The sequence below is a fragment of the Callithrix jacchus genome, chromosome 2 (assembly GCF_049354715.1).
Source record: "Callithrix jacchus isolate 240 chromosome 2, calJac240_pri, whole genome shotgun sequence".
Taxonomy (NCBI): Eukaryota; Metazoa; Chordata; class Mammalia; order Primates; family Cebidae; genus Callithrix; species Callithrix jacchus.
Genome location: NC_133503.1, coordinates 181,010,752 through 181,027,672, shown reverse-complemented (window position 1 = coordinate 181,027,672; position 16,921 = coordinate 181,010,752). Strand labels below are relative to the sequence as shown.

At 36.8% G+C, this 16,921-nt stretch overlaps 1 pseudogene across 1 annotated transcript; it reads left to right on the top strand.

The window, feature by feature from the left end:
- Positions 1-4,489: 4,489 nt before the first annotated feature.
- Positions 4,490-6,052, top strand: LOC100397471 (cytochrome b-c1 complex subunit 2, mitochondrial pseudogene; annotated as a pseudogene). Its single transcript, XR_618105.5, has one exon. The product of XR_618105.5 is annotated as a cytochrome b-c1 complex subunit 2, mitochondrial pseudogene (transcript).
- Positions 6,053-16,921: the final 10,869 nt, after the last annotated feature.

The following is a 16,921-nucleotide window of genomic DNA, read 5'->3' as shown; positions in this document are numbered from 1 at the left end:
CAACATACCATTAATCTATTTATTTGTTTCATATTTTGACAATTCTTTTTATAATTACTTAAAATTATTGTTTTCACTTACTTGATTTAATAGGGTAGGCTGTTATTTTCCCACAGATGTGATATTTTTTCAAAATACATTTATAGAAATACAATAGATTTTTATCTATCTCTATGTTGTATCTTCTCTATCATTTTAAGCATTACTTCAGAGATTGGTTCACTTATTTGTTTGTTTTGAGGATTTTGTTCCAGTTTGATGCTTATCTAGCATATTGGCAATTTTTCTCAAACATTCAATGAATTTAGACTACTTGCTTATATTTATAAACTAATTTCAATATTGTTTAATATCTGTGGCTTGAATTGGTTTCTCCAAACATGTAAAAGCACTTTTCCTCCACAATAAATATAAATGATGATTATAGGATTCCTGGTCACGTTGATTCACAGCCAAGCTATCTGTTTTCCTGTCTAGAGAAAGGTTGCCTTCTGGGTTTAGCAGATCACCATCCCTCACGGTATTTAATGACATCTTGTTTCGCATTGCTCTACATTTTTCTCTCATGAAAAAAATGCCCATACTGGAATCTCTCTGCAGCAAAAGGCCCCCAGAGCTTTTTTAGATAAAGCTGTTTTTCTTCTTTTTAATGGTCTTATTCTAGTGATAAACATTGAGCAATTCCAACTGCCACCTGAAGATGAGTAAATTATTTGATATTTCTATCACTAATTATTTCTCTAATTTCAACTACCTGACCCCTGACTACAACTCTTCCTATTTCTGATCTTAGGGAAATGTTTTCTGTGTTTCTGAGAAAATATACTTTTAGATTTTTGCTAATTTACCTATACTGATTTCTGATTCCCTCAGCCCTGTTATATCTTCCCATTAATCAAATGTCATCTACTTTATAACTTCCAGAAATATTTGAATGCTTCTATTCTGTTGTGACATACCTCTTAGTAGGCCATCCTGCCATGAAATTATTTATTTGTTTGTTATATATTCTGTCATTTCAGTAAAATTTCGTCAGCGAAGAAAGGTCTCATGGACTGAACATTTATTTCCCTCCCTTCCAACTTTGTATGCTGACACCCTAACCCCTAAGTGGTGGCATTTGGAGGTAAGTGACAGATCATTTTGTCTCATTCACCTATTCAAAATTCCCTACCCTATGGGAGTGTGATACACTTAGCTCTTGCTATGTACCTCCCTCCTTAAATGACCTTGCCATTAAGTCTATTAAAATTACACAATTTGAAATTCTAGAGTTGTTTCTAGAAAGAAGAAAGACAAAAACGGATTCTCAGACTAGAAGCAAGAACATCTAGTAAAATTTGTGAGAGTGCAATAGGCAGGTTACTAGAAAACTGCTGCCCTCATCTAGCTACAATCTCTACTAACGGTTTTCTTGGGATTGTAACCAAGGAGGCTAAAAGAGGAAGCTATATGATATCTTTTGTATGCAAATCTGCAGGACTAGATGGCTTCATAGATATGGTGAGTTAAGACAGAGTTCCATCCTGAAAGAGTTACCATTTACAAAGATTAAGAACTCGGGAGAAGAACAGATTTCAGGAGAAACTCAGACTATTGGGGTGTTAGATAAGAAATTTTTATAATGTAGATAGGTGGGATAGTTAATGAGAAAGTAGAATTTCTGAAGTTTCCAGAAGAGGTGTCCAGGAGAGCTAGATATTCAGGGGTCATCAAAAATGGTTTTAAAGCCATGAAATGTTAACATCAATTAGGAGAGTGTTTGAAAAGGGAAGAAAATGGAGAGCGTTACAGATTTTGAAGATGTCTGTCATTAGTGAGACAGGAGAAAAGGATTATCTGACAGAATGGAATTAAGGAAAACACCCACAAGGAAAAGAGGAAAGCAAAAGCTGGGTCAAGGGAACCAGGAGAAAATGGGGCACAATAAAAAGGAGAATTATCTATGATATGAAAATCCACAGAGAGGTCAAGTACTATTTTCTAAAAATAATGACATCATTAGTGGTTTGGGAATGAAAAGTTCAAATTACAAATTAGACAACTTATATTTAAAAAATCAATCTCTAAGAATTTTATTTATGAAACAGAATAATGGGGCAATTGGGACAAAACTTGACAGGTTGTGAGGACAAGGGGATGACTGAGTTTTGTGTTCATTGTGTGATAAAAGTGTGCAAAGGTAATTTATATGATAATTCACCAGAATGTGAGAAATGTACAGATACTGTCTATTGTAAAGACAGTTGGCTTTTTATTCCTTAAATGTGTAGTGTCTGAGAGAGTTAAGTGTCACCAAGTAATAATACTGGGCCATGAAATATCCTGTCCAGAGACCACTAAGAGCAATATGAGTTTCTTGGCACAAAACCTGCAGAAGGACCCTGTTGAAATGCAAATTCCCTTATTATGTTGAATCACATTAAACTTCATAAATCGCATAATGCATATAAATCCATGAAAATTGTTTGTGTTGAGAAAATAAAGTGAATTAATATAAGAGTGTGCATATATTAGATAATGCCTATAAAGCAGCTTTATAAAGATAATGCATTTTATTTGCCATTTACTGTTTTCATTTACCTAGTTTTTTTTTTAATAATCTCTTCTAGGGACATGAAATGGCAGATATTCAAAGGTGAAGATTTATATCTGATTAGAAATGTGAACAAGATAGGGACAAGTAGATTTATTAAATAAGCAAAACCTGATGAAATGTTTATTCCTTTGTTCAGTACACTAGTATTCAAAACAAATTTCATTAAGAATTGCTTCATTTAAAACTTTTAAAGCAATCAACATTTTATGGAAATATTATTTAAATTCCTGTAAAACATAAATAGCTGACGTTGTATAATTAAACTGGTAAACTATAAAGAAATTGTCAACTATAAAACAAAGTACTTTCGTACCAACTTTTTCTCTCATATATCTGAAATAATCCAACTTAGAATTGTTTTGAATAAGTGATTTTAATATCAGTTAAAGTCAATACTGTGTAGCCAAAGACAACATGGAGCACAGATATAGTTGAATAACCTACACATATTTCTTATTACATTGAGAGAGAATATCTACCCTAGCAACGGTGGAGCAGTACAATAGGTGGGTATTCGAAAAACCCTGTTTCAGGATGTGGGGCAATGTCAAGTGACTGTGGAAAGAGTTTAATGGAGCAAAGCTTTACTCCAGATTGAATGTTGTCCGGCTGTAATTCTATAATTGAGTATTTTAATGCCTAACTTAGAAGGCGGGAAGACTGAATCAAGTCACAGCTATAATTGTAAAGAAGCAAAAACCATTTATATTAGCAGGGAGAAGGGGATGGTTGATGTTTTGTTGCTTGAACAATGATCATGTTTGGTCTGTGTTCAGACATAATTAGGGGATAGTACTGGTTTTGCCCTTCTCCATTATGGTCAATGTGGCCTTATCTGGTATTATGTTGATTATGGTTAATAAGAGAACACCAAAACCTAGCTGTGAGAGCCAGACCATCTCACAGTAATGCCAAGTCCTACTTTATACTACCAGGCCAAATAGTGGGTATCATGGGTTGATTTTCTCTTTCATGCTAATGATGCAAAGTACACTAGTTATGATTAACCTTTCTCCTCTACAAATCTCATGAAATGACAAAAGATTATATAGCTTGAAAATGATCAAGTCCATCACAGCCAATGGCAGCAAAAATTGTCGTTAAAGTCAAAAATGCAAGGGATCACCTGTGATAGTACAATTCAGCAACAGAAAGACTAAAAGTCACTGGAATTAAATAAAGAAACACAATTTTATTTATTTAGGTTAATAAAAGCAACATCATAGTTACTGAGAACATATCAGGATGATTAATTAAAGAATAGCATTTCAGGTAAATTAACAAGCTAATTCTAACATTTTTAAAAATACAGAAGAGTAACAATAACAGAAGCAAACTTGAAAAAGAAAAACTAGAGAAAATATATTTATATATACTAGAAATTGGTATAAAGCTATAATAACACAAACAACATGGTATTGAAGTAGGCCACAAAATTAGAAATCTGTCAGCAATAGTCCCACCAGTTTATATGTTGCACTGTAATACAATGCAAAGAGGATGGTTGTTTTCTAAATGTCATTGAATCAACTAGATATCCAAACACATTTATGCATGTATGCACCTGGACTTTTAATTAATCATATACACAAAAATAAATATCAGACGTAATCTAGATCAAAGCAGGAAATTTAAGACATACAAATTATAGAACACAGCAAAGGAGAGTATTTTCTGGATCTTGATTAGATAAAGATTATTTTATGATACATAAAGCACTAAAAGGAAGTTTTTGAGACATTAGAGTATAATAAATATTTTAACTGTTTTTAGATTGCTATTTGGAATTTAAATTTTTGTAACCACTTTTGTAACTGTTTGCTAGTATCTAAAAAAGCTAAGCAATGAATTCTCTATAAACAGGCCTTCTGACCACCATCTTGCTTTCCTATAATCCGGCAGTGACCGTGGGTCAGAACAATCTTGAATCATGAAGCTACTAACCAGAGCCAGGTCCTTCTCGAGATTTTATTCTCTCAAAGTTGCCCCCAAAGTTAAAGCCACAGCTGCGCCTGCAGGAGCACGGCCACAACCTCAGGACCTCGAGTTTACCGAGTTACCAAATGGTTTGGTGATTGCTTCTTTGGAAAACTATGCTCCTGTATCAAGAATTGGTTTGTTCATTAAAGCAGGCAGTAGATATGAGGACTCCAACAATTTAGGAACCACTCATTTGCTGCATCTTGCATCCGGTCTGACAACAAAAGGAGCTTCATCTTTCAAGATAACCCATGGAATTGAAGCAGTTGGTGGCTTATTAAGTGTGACTGCAACAAGGGAAAACATGGCTTACACTGTGGAATGCCTGCGGGGCGATGTTGATATTCTAGTGGAGTTCCTGCTCAATGTCACCACATCACCAGAATTTCGTCACTGGGAAGTAGGTGACATTCAGCCTCAGCTAAAGATTGACAAGGCTGTGGCCTTTCAGAATCCACAGACTCATGTCATTGAAAATTTGCATGCAGCAGCTTACCGGAATGCCTTGGCTAATTCCTTGTATTGTCCTGACTATAGGTTTGGAAAAGTGACACCAGAGGAGTTACATTACTTCGTTCAGAACCATTTCACAAGTGCAAGAATGGCTTTGATTGGACTTGGTGTGAGTCATCCTGTTCTAAAGCAAGTTGCTGAACAGTTTCTCAACATGAGAGGTGGACTTGGTTTATCTGGTGCCAAGGCCAAATACCATGGAGGCGAAATCCAAGAACAGAATGGGGACAGTCTTGTCCATGCCGCTCTTGTAGCAGAAAGTGCTGCAGCGGGAAGTGCAGAGGCAAATGCATTTAGTGTTCTTCAGCATGTCCTTGGTACTGGGCCACATATCAAGAGGGGCAGCAACACCACCAGCCATCTGCACCAGGTTGTTACCAAGTCAACTCACCAGCCGTTCGATGTTTCTGCATTTAATGCCAGTTACTCAGATTCTGGACTCTGGGATTTATACTATCTCCCAGGCCGCAGCTGCTGGAGATGTTATCAAGGCTGCCTATAATCAAGTAAAAACAATTGCTCAAGGAAACCTTTCCAACACAGATGTCCAAACTGCCAAGAACAAGCTGAAAGCTGGATACCTAATGCCAGTGGAGTCTTCTGAGGGTCTCCTGGAAGAAGTCGGGTCCCAGGCCCTAATTGCTGGTTCATATGTGCCACCTTCAGCAGATTGATTCAGTGGCTAACGCTGATATCATAAATGCGGCAAAGAAGTTTGTTTCTGGCAAAAAGTCGATGGCAGCAAGTGGAAATTTGGGACATACACGTTTTGTTGATGAGTTGTAATGTTGAAGCACACATTACAGGAGAGAGCTGAACATTCTCCGCCCAGAGCGGCAAATACATGAAAATCAGAAGTCTCTAATATAACATTTGTCTTTTTTCCAGTGAAGTAAAATAAGGCATAAATGCAGGTAATTATTGCCAGCTGACCTAACGTCAATAAAACATTCTACTTAAAAAAAAAAAAAAAACAGGCCTTCTATTTTTAGGTATCACCTTGTAAGAAATACCTAGTAAAATACCTGAAAACGCAAGTAAAATCATGTTCTTAGGAGTTTATTTTGTAATAGCTAAAAACTCAAACAACCTAACTGCATCTTCCTTAGAATAGATAAGTAAACTGTCATATATTCATACAGTGAAGGTGGTGAAATGTTATTCCTTACTCTCACACCCTGAGTAATTGCCTCTCTCCAGTACGAACTGGACCCAATCACTCATGTCTAACTAACAAAACATACAAAAAGTTAAATGACTTCACTTTTAAGGGTAAGTAATAGAGAGACAGTAGTGTCTGTCCTGGGTGTTCTCTTTCACGTCCTTGCTTACTCTGAGGGAAGCCAGTTGCCATGTGATGATGGGCCCTATGAAGAAGACCACAAAGTAACTGATGACCTGACCAACATCCATCATGAACCTTCTGAGTTAGCTTGAATCAGACTTTCTTATTTTAACACTTAGGAGACAACTGCCATCCTGGCTCATAACTTGATTGCAGTATTTAGGTCGGCCCTGAGCTGGAGTTACATAGCTAAATTCTACCTGGATTGCTGACCCACAGAAACTAGTAGATAATAATTGTTTGATGGGTTAAGCCCCAATGTTTTAGGATAATTTATTTTACAGCAATGGATAGTTAATTCAGTGGAACGTGAAAGAGAGCTATGAGAATGAAGCAATGAAAATTACATTTAAGACACTTGAGAAAAGATTGCAAACAAAAATTGAAACAGTAAAACCAGACACAAAATGATGCCTACTATGTGATTCTATGTACAAACATGCCCCAAATAGACCAGCTTATCTATAGCATGAGAAGCCCAATGCCTGGGAATACTAGAGTGCTATCCTTGGAAATAGAGAGTGTCTGGAAGCTGTCTTAAGGAGAATTTGGGTAGCTCTTGATTCTTTTTTGAAAATGTATAAAACTGTTTACTTTTGTATATTTTTCTGAATGTATGTTCTATTCATAATTCATAGATGATTATACTACAATGTAACTTTTACACTCAGTTCTTTTATTTATTTGACCTGCTTTTGTCTGTAATTTTATGGTTGAGCTTTCCATGCCTTTTATTTTTAAATGTGTCTTTGGACATAATATAATGCTGCATTGTTTTTAAATCAAATTATAGCTTTTATACTTTTAACCAATTATTATAAGGCTTTGCATTTATCCTAGCTACTAAAAAATTAAGATTTGTTCTTACCATCTTATTTGTTTTTGTTTCACCAAAGCAATACCAGAGATGTCTTTTCTTCCACTCACTGGATCAATTTATTTTGTCCAATATCTCTGCCAGTTTGGATGTTATAAATTTCATATGGCCTCTTGGGGTTGACTCACAGCATATTTTTAAAAACCAAGTTATCTCCCATATCATAGTCCAAAGCCTGGTAAGTGAACATGATTTACTTGTGGGTGACTTTGGATGATAATGATGATAAGAAGAGGAAATAGGGTAGTCAAAATTTTAAAAAATATAAAATTGGTAAATTACATAAAATGTGCATAGGTCAGAAACTATTGTGGAGACTTATCTATGTATCTACATAAAGGCCATTGTTGGCTGTTTTGCTTTTTTTGTGAAGTGAAGTGGGAAAAGAAACCAGCATTTGAACAAGCAGATGAAGTTCTATAAAAGGCTTCACTGTGCAGATATCACTTCCATTTGCCCTGTTAATGGGTTTGCACCCCATGCATTGACAATATAAAGAGAAAATCCATTTGCAAATGAAGTAAATAGTACGTAGAAATGCAGCCACATGTGGTAAAGCTAAAATATATTCCAAGATAGTCTGTAGATAATTTTAGGACTAAAATGAGAAAGAATAAAATTGACCATAAAACATACTCAGATGTTCAGGTTCTAATAGCATTTAAAAAATAAATATCCATAATCATCTATGAAACTATACAAACCGATCTAAAAACAGAACCAAGTTTACAAGGGCAGTGAAGGCAAAAAAAAAAAGATGGGTCAGTTTAATATTAACTAGTTTATAGAAGCAATAATGAGAATTGCCTGAATCTTTGCGAAATTCACATCAAAAAACTTAAGAGAGTTCTGCCACACTGAGATGAAAATCGGGCAGCATTAGAGTGATCATCCAGCAAAGACTTTCCCGATGCTGAGCTACCCCCATTCATTTTTTATATTATAATGAAAGTGTAATAAAGGGAGATGAATTTAAGAGCTGTATTTGAGAATGGAAATGGACAGTTTTGTACATTCATTTAGGGGTAAATTCTCCCCAGAAAGTTATTCTAAATCAGCAGAGGAAATGAAGGATGGTTATTACATCAGTTTTAAAATATTTCTGTACCTTCCCCACCTTTCCTATTAGTAAACTGTAAACATCCATCTCCTGGGAAACAGGTAAGTTCTTTTAAATCAGATTTTTTAAGTTAAATTAGGATTGTAAAGTTTGAACAGTTTATTACAACTGAATTGTTCTTATTTCTTAAGCTTCCAAATAAATGTCAATATACATTATTTTATATGATAAAACATTTTATATGATATATATAGTTCACTATAATTTTCATTGTTAAATATACATTTGGTTGATATATTTACTATTAAACAAGTGTATATTTAACCATAACTGTTAAACATACACATACAGTCAGGGCATGGTGGCTCATGCCTGTAATCCTAGCACTTTGGAAGTCTGAGGCGAGCAGATCACCTGAGGCCAGGGGTTTGAGACCAGCCTGGATAATATGGCAAAACCCCATCTCTACTAAAAATACAAAAAATAGCCGGGCGTGTTGGCACATGCCTGTAATCCAAGCTACTCAAGAGGCTGAGACAGGAGAATCACTTGAACCCAGGGTGCAGTGAGGTTGCAGTGAGCTGAGATGTCACTGCTTTGCTCCAGGCTGGATGACAGAGTGAGATTCCATCTCAAAAAAAAAAAAAAATACACATATGTGTTTGTGTGTTTTGTGACTATGTAAGTGAGTGTGTGTGTGTGTGTGTGTGTGTAAAACTGAGCTGTAAACTAACTTGTATTTATTGCTTTTATGTTTTGCTCACTTATTTGGTCAATGTCACTTTACTACATTAGGTTACTGCATAGAAATTATGTTTCCAAATTTTTAGCAACCAACATCTCAGAGGACCTTTGTATGGGAACACTGCAAAGATTGATTGTCCTTTGATAAGATATATGTTAGCAAGCTGGGCACAGTGGTGTATATCTTGTGATTTCAGAAGCAGGAGGATTGCTTAATGCCAAGAGTTGAGGCAATAATACACTGTGATTGCACCTGTGAGTAACCATTGCATTTGAGCCTGAGCAACACAGCAAGCAAGACCAAGTTTCTTAAAATGTGGCACATATAGGCCATGAAATATTATGCAGCCATCAAAAACGATGAGTTCGTGTCCTTTGTAGGGACATGGATGAAACCATCATTTTCAGCAAACTGACACAAGAACAGAAGATCAAACACTGCATGTTCTCACTCATAGGCGGGTGTTGAACAATGAGAACACATGGACATAGGGAGGGAAGCATCACACACTGGGGTCTGTTGGGGGGAAATAGGGGAGGGACAGTGGGGGGTGGGGAGTTGGGGAGAGATAGCATGAGGAGAAATGCCAGATATAGGTGATGGGGAGGAAGGCAGGAAATCACACTGCCATGTGTGTACCTATGCAACAATCTTGCATGTTCTTCACATTACCCCAAAACCTAAAATGCAATAAAATAAAATAGAAAAGACAAAGAAAGAAGTGAGCCAAGATCATGCCACTGCACTCCAGCCTTGTGCCTGGAGACAAAACGAGACTCTATCTCAAAAAAAAAAAAAAGAGAGACAAAGAAAGAAAAAGACTAAAACAAGAAAAGAAATGAGCTAGAAATAAAGGAAAAGAAAATAATAAAAGAGAAAAAAAAAAGAAAAGGCAAGACAAGACAAAATGTATTGAACCTAGATCATCGCAAAGAAAGTAATAGAAACCAAAAGGGACTCCCTACTCTTTAATTTCTACATTGCCCCCACAAGTACAGCACTGGAATATTGAAACTTTCTTCAGGGCTCCATTGTATCCCCTGTTTATTTGCCATTTTGACACCTATTTTTAAGGTGCTTTTTTTTACATCAGTAAGGTTCACCTTCTGACAAGAAGCTGTTATTCTTAGATTCATTCAACATCTTGGCCAAAATCAGTAGCTTATTTGTCGACTTCATTGCTAAGTGGAAATTAATTAGAAGCAATCAAAATCAACAACAACAACAAAAAAAGATTCATGCTTTTTTACTACATAGACTTCTTAATTTTACACATATGGTCAGAGCCAATAATGGTAGTGATCCATACAGTTCAAATTCTCTATAAAATGGTTGTAGCTGGTCTGTAACATTGTTATGGTGATGATAATAATGATGAAAACTTAATATATGCAAAAATACAATAAGTACTGGTACCATGTACCAGACACTGCCCCATCTACTTTCTGTATTAATTCATTTAAATATCACAACAAAACTTAAAGAGATATTAGAAACATGGCAAAAGCTAAAATTACATCGCTGGTAAGTTATAGAATCAAGAATCAAATTCAAATAGTATTGTTCTACAAGCCAGGTTCATAAACTCTACCTATTCTGTCCTTTGTTATATATTACTACATGGCATTAAATCCTACAATATAATGTCTCTCCTCACTTTCTCCTTGCTGCATATAAGAAAAACATTATACAAGCTAATAATGTTTTAAAGACTTTAGAGTGTCTCATCACTTTCTACTTGCTGCGATAAGAAAAATATTATACAAGCTAACAATGTTTTAAAGATAAATTAACATATTATGTGTATCAAAATTTTAGATTTTTGAGGTTTGAATTTTTATTGCTAAAATCTAGTGGGACATGAATATATAAATATATGTGTGTGAATGTGTGCTGTGTGTGAGAAATAGGCATGAAAAATCTACAAATAATTTTAATTTAATATTTCACTAATAAGCAAATTAAAAATCTAAATCTATTAACAGTTTCTTTTTTCTATGTATTATTGAGAAAATAACATAAATTATAAAATTATAAACATAAATGACATAATCATAGCTTATTTATTTTTTTTTTTTAGAAAGAAAAAAGAGAGAAAAAAAGAAAAAAAGGAATGAAGAAGAGGAAGAAAGAGAAAGAAAGAGAGGGAGAGAGAACGGGAGTGTTGCTTTATTGCCCAGGCTAGAATGCAGTCTAAAAATGGGTATTGAAAACCTCTTTTATGCCAATAATTGTGCTTAATAATGGCCAACCAACATTTCATTTAAACCTGTGAGTAGGTGTGATGTGGTACTGATAGAGTGTATATTTTGTGTATTTAAAGTGGAGAGTTCTGTAAATGTTTATTAAGTTTACTTGTTCCAGATCTGAGTTCAAGTCCTGGATATCCTTATTAATTGTCTGTCTCGTTGATCTATCTAATATTGATGTTGAAGTCTACCACTATTATTGTGCGGGAGTCTAAGTCTCTTTATAAGTCTTATGTATCCTGTATTGGGTACGTATATATTTAGGATCGTTAGCTCTTCTTGTTGCATTGATCCTTTTATCATTATGTCCTCTTTTGATCTTTGTTGCTTTAAAATCTGTTTTATCAGAGGTGAGAATTGCAACTCCTGCTTTTTATTTATTTATTTATTTATTTATTTTTGCTCTTCATTTGGTTGGTAAATCTTTCTTATCCCTTTGTTTTGAGTCTTTGTGTATCCCTGCATGTAAGATGGGTCTGGATGCTTTGGGCTGTATCTTTTAATTGGGGGATTTAGTCAATTTAAATTTAGGATTACTGTGATTTGATGTTAGCTGGCTGTTTTGCCCATTAGTTGATATAAATTCTTCATTATGTCAATGCTCTTTACTTTTTGGTATATTTTTAGAAAGGCTAATACTGGTTGTTCCTTTCTATGTATAAATGCTTCTTTCAGAAGCTCTTGTAAAGCAGGCCTGGTGGTAATGAAATCTCTGAGTACTTGCTTGTTCATAAACGATTTTTTTCCTTCACTTATGAAGCTTAGTTTGGCTGGATATGAATTTCTGGGTTGAAAGTTCTTTTCTTTAAGGATGTTGAATATTGGGCCCCACTCTCTTCTGGCTTGTAGGGTTTCTGCTGAGAGATCTGTTATGTGTCTGATAGGCTTCACTTTGTGGATAACCTGGCCTTTCTTTCTGGCTGCCCTTAATATTTTCTCCTTCATTTCAACCCTGGTGAATCTAACGATTATGAGCCTTGGGGTTGCTCTTCTTGAGGAATATCTTTGTGGTGTTCTCTGTATAACCTGAAGTTGAATATCGTCCTGCCTTGCTAGGTTGGGAAAGTTTTCCTGAATAATATCCTGAAGAGTATTTTCCAGCTTGGATTCATTCTCTTTGTCACATTCAGGTACACCTATCAAACGTAGATTAGGTCTTTTCACATAGTCCCATATTTCTTGGAGACTTTGCTCATTCCTTTTTATACTTTTTACTCTATTTTTATTTTCTCATTTTATTTCATTAAGTTGGTCTCCAACCTCTGATATTCTTTCTTCTGCTTGATCAATTCGGTTGTTAAAACTTGTGCATACCTCGCAAAGTTCTCGTGTTGTGTTTTTCAACTCTGTTAAGTCACTTATATTCCTCTCTATATTGTTTATTCTTGTTAGCATTTCATCAAACCTTTTTTCAAAGTTCTTAGTTTCTTTGCATTGGGTTAGAACAAGTTCTTTTAAGTCCCAGAAGTTTTTTATCAACCACCTTCTAAAGCCTACTTCTGTTAATGGAACACAGTCATTCTCCATCAGGCCTTGTTCCATTGCTGATGCGGAACTGTGATCCCCTGTAGAGGGAGAGGCATTCTGATTTTGGGTATTCTCAGCCTTTTTAGGCTGGTTTCTTCCCTTCATTATAAATTTATCCATCTGTCATCCCTGTAATTACCACCTTTCTAATTAGGTTTCTAAGTGGACATCCAATTTATTGATTCCCAGCACCAGAATCTGAGCAACCCACTGCACTGGGTAAAATAGTGGCATTAAGATTGATGGTGTTTTTCTGACCGGGAATCTCCAGTCTGGCTTCCTTCTTTGTCGGTCCTTCAATCAGCTGAATAGGTGACTCTGCCTTCCCAGAGCTCCAAATGTCAGCCAAAAGGGGAACCAGTCCTGCTTACTCTGCACCAAGAACTGCCGCACCAAGAACTCACCCCAAGGCGCCGGCAAAATGCTGCGCCTGCCACAAGAGTCACGCTGGCGACCCATGGGGCTTCTCCGTTGGGAATCTCCTGGTCCGTTAGCAACAAAATTTCATCTGAAAGTGTGGTGTCCTCTCATTCTCTTCGCTTTCACTGGGAGCCAATATCCCAAGCTGCTAGTGATCAGCCATCTTGGATCTCTCTCTTCATAGATTATTTTAAAAACTACAAATCTACATGATACATAGATAAACTTGGCTTTCACATTTAATTTATAATTTTTTTTTTAGGGAAAGGATGTTTTAGATCAATAAATGCTTATAAACTTTCCAAACCATGTTTATGTTAAATTACTGTAGTGAAATTAATTTAATAAAACTTTTCATATTTGTAAATATGAAAAAAATTTAAACTGGAAATTTATTTATTTCTTTAATTATACTTGAAGTTCTGGGGTACATGCGCAGAACATGCAGGTTTGTTAGATAGGTATACATGTGCTATGGTAGTTTGTTGCTGCACCCATCAACCCATCATCTACATTAAGTGTTTATCCTACTGCTATTCCTCCCCTTGCCCCTACCCGCGACAGTCCCCAGTATGTGATGTTCCCCTCCCTGTGCCCATATGTTCTCATTGTTCAACTCCCACTTAGGAGTGAGAGGATGTGGTGTTTGGTTTTTTGTTCCAGTGTTAGTTTGTTAAGAAGAATGGTTCGCAGCTTCATCCATGTCCCTGCAAAGGACATGAACACATTCTTTTCTGTGACTGCATAGTAATCCATGGTGTATATGTTTAATTTGGGTGCACTGTGGTCTGAGATACCATTTGTTATGATTTCCATTCTTTTGCATATTCTGAGGTGTGTTTTGCTTCCAGTTATGTTGTTGATTTCAGAATAAGTGTGATGCAGTGTTCAAGTCATCCTTGTTAATTTTCTGTCTTGTTGATCTGTCTAATATTGACAGTGGGGTGTTAAAGTCTCCCACTATTATTGTGTGGGAATCTAAGTCTCTTTGAAGGTCTCTAAGAACTTGCTTTATGAATCTGGGTTCTCCTTTATTGGGTGCATATATATTTAGGACAGTTAGATCTTCTTGTTACATTAATCCCTTTTCTATTATGTAATGCTCTTCTTTGTCTTTTTTGATCTTTGTTCGTTTAGAGTCCATTTTTTCAGAGACTAGGAATGCAACCCCTGCTATTTTTTTTTTTTTTTTTTTTTTGCTTTTCATTTGCTTGGTAAATAGCCCTCCCGCCCTTTATTTTGAACTTATGTGTGTCTTTGCATATGAGATGTGTCTCCTGAATACAGCACACTGATGGGCCTTAACACTTTTCTAATTAGCCAGTCTGTGCTTTTTAATTGGGGCATTTAGCCCATTTACATTTAAGGTTAATATTGTTATGTGTGAATTTGATCCTGTGATTATAATGCTAGCTGATTATTTTGCCCAAGAGGTGATGCAATTTCTTCACAGTGTCCATGGTCTTTACATTTTGATTTATTTTTGCAGTGGCTAGTACCAGTTTTTCCTTTCCACATTTAGTGCTTCTTTTGGGAGCTATTATAAGGCCTAGTGATGACAAAATCCCTCGGCATTTGCTTCTCTTTAAAGAATTTTATTTCTCTTTCACTTATGAATCTTAGTTTGGCTGGATATGAAATTCTAGGATGAAAATTCTTCTTTCAGAATGTTGAATATTGGCCCCCACCTTCTGGCTTGTAGGGTTTCTGCAGAGGGATGTGCTGCTAGTCTGATGGGCTTCTCTTTGTAGATAACTCGACCTTTCTCTCTCAGGCTGTCCTTATCATTTTTCCCTTCATTTCAACCTTCATGAATCTGACAAATATGTTTCTTGGGGTTACTCTTCCCGAGGAGTATCTTTTGGTGTTCTTTGTATTTCCTGAATTTGAATGCTGTCCTGCCTTGCTAGGCTGGGGAGACTCTCCTGGATAATATCCTGAAGTGTGTTTTCCAACTTGATTTCAATCTCCCCATTGCTTTCAGGTACACCATTTGAAAGCAGGTTTGATCTATTCACATAGACCCATATTTCATGAAAGCTTTGTTCATTCCTTTTTCTGTAATCTTGTTTTCATGCTTTATTTCATTAAGTTTATCTTCAATCTCTGATATCTTTTCTTCCATTTGATTGATTCAGCTATTAATACTTGTGTATGCTTCATGATGTTTTTGTGCTGTGTTTTTCAGCTCCATCAGTTCATATATGTTCTTGTCTTAACTTGTTATTTTAGTTAGCAATTCCTCTAACCTTTTATCAGGTTCTTAGCTTCTTTGCATTGGGTTAGAACATGCTCCTTTAGCTCAATGGAGTTTATTATTTCCCCCCTTCCAAAGCCTACTTCTGTCAATTCATCAAACTAATTCTCCATCTAGTTTTCTTCCCTGGCTGGCAAGGAGTTGTGATCCTTTGGAGAAGAAGAGATACTGTGGTTTTCGGAATTTTTGTCCTTTTTGCGCTGTTTTTTTCTCATCTTCATGGATTTATCTACTGTTGGTCTTTGCTGTTGGTGACCTTTCCATGGAGTTTTTGTGTGGTCCTTCTTTTTGCTGATGTGGCTGCTATCACTTTCTGTTTGTTAGTTGTCCTTCTACGGACAGGTCCCTCTTCTGCTGGTCTGCTGGAGTTTGCTGGGGACCCACTCCAGACCTTGTTTGCCTGGGTATCACCAGCAGAGACTGCAGAAGAGCAAAGATTGCTGCCTTCTCCTTTTTCTGGAAGCTTTGTCCCAGAAGGGCACCCGACAGATGCCAGCCAGAGCTCTTCTGAATGCAGTGTTTGTTGACCCCTGCTGGGAAATGTCTCTCCATCAAGAGGCATGGGGATCAGGGACCCACATGATGAGGCAGTCTCTGCCTTAGCAGCACTCGAGCACTGTGCTGTGAGATCCACTGCTTTCTTCAGAGCTCACAGGCAGGAATGTTTAAGGTTGCTGAAGCTGCACCCACAGCGACCCCTTCCCCTAGGTGCTTTGTCCCAAGGAGATGGGAGTTTTATCTATAAGCCCCTGACTGGGGCTACTGCCTTTCTTTCAGAGATGCCCTGCCTGAAAGGAAGAATCTAGAGAGGCAGCCTGGCTACAATGGGTTTGTGGTACTGTGGTAGGCTCTGCTCAGTCGGAACTTCCTGGTGGCTTCTTTACACTGTGAGGGAAAAACCATCTACTCAAGCCTCAGTAATGGTGGATACCCCTCCCTCCACCAAGCTGAGCATCCCAGGTTGACTTCAGACTGCTGTGCTTGCAGCCAGAATTTCAAGCCAGTGGCTCTTAGCTTGCTGGGCTCTGTAGGATTGAGATCCCCTGAGCAAGAAAGCTCCTTGGCTCCTTGGCTTCAGCCCCCTTTCCAGGGGAGTGAACATTTCTGTCTCACTGGCCTTCCAGGTGCCACTGGGGTACAAAAAAAGCCTCCTGCAGCTAGCTCGGTGTCTGCCCTAACAGCTGTCCAGTTTTGTCCTTGAAACCCAGGGCCCTGTGGTATAGTCACCTCAGGGAATCTCCTGGTCTGCAGATTATGAAGACTATGGGACACGTGTAATATCTGAATCAGAATGCACTGTCCAGCAAAGCACAGTCCCTCATAGGTTTCCCTTGGCTAGGGGAGGGAGT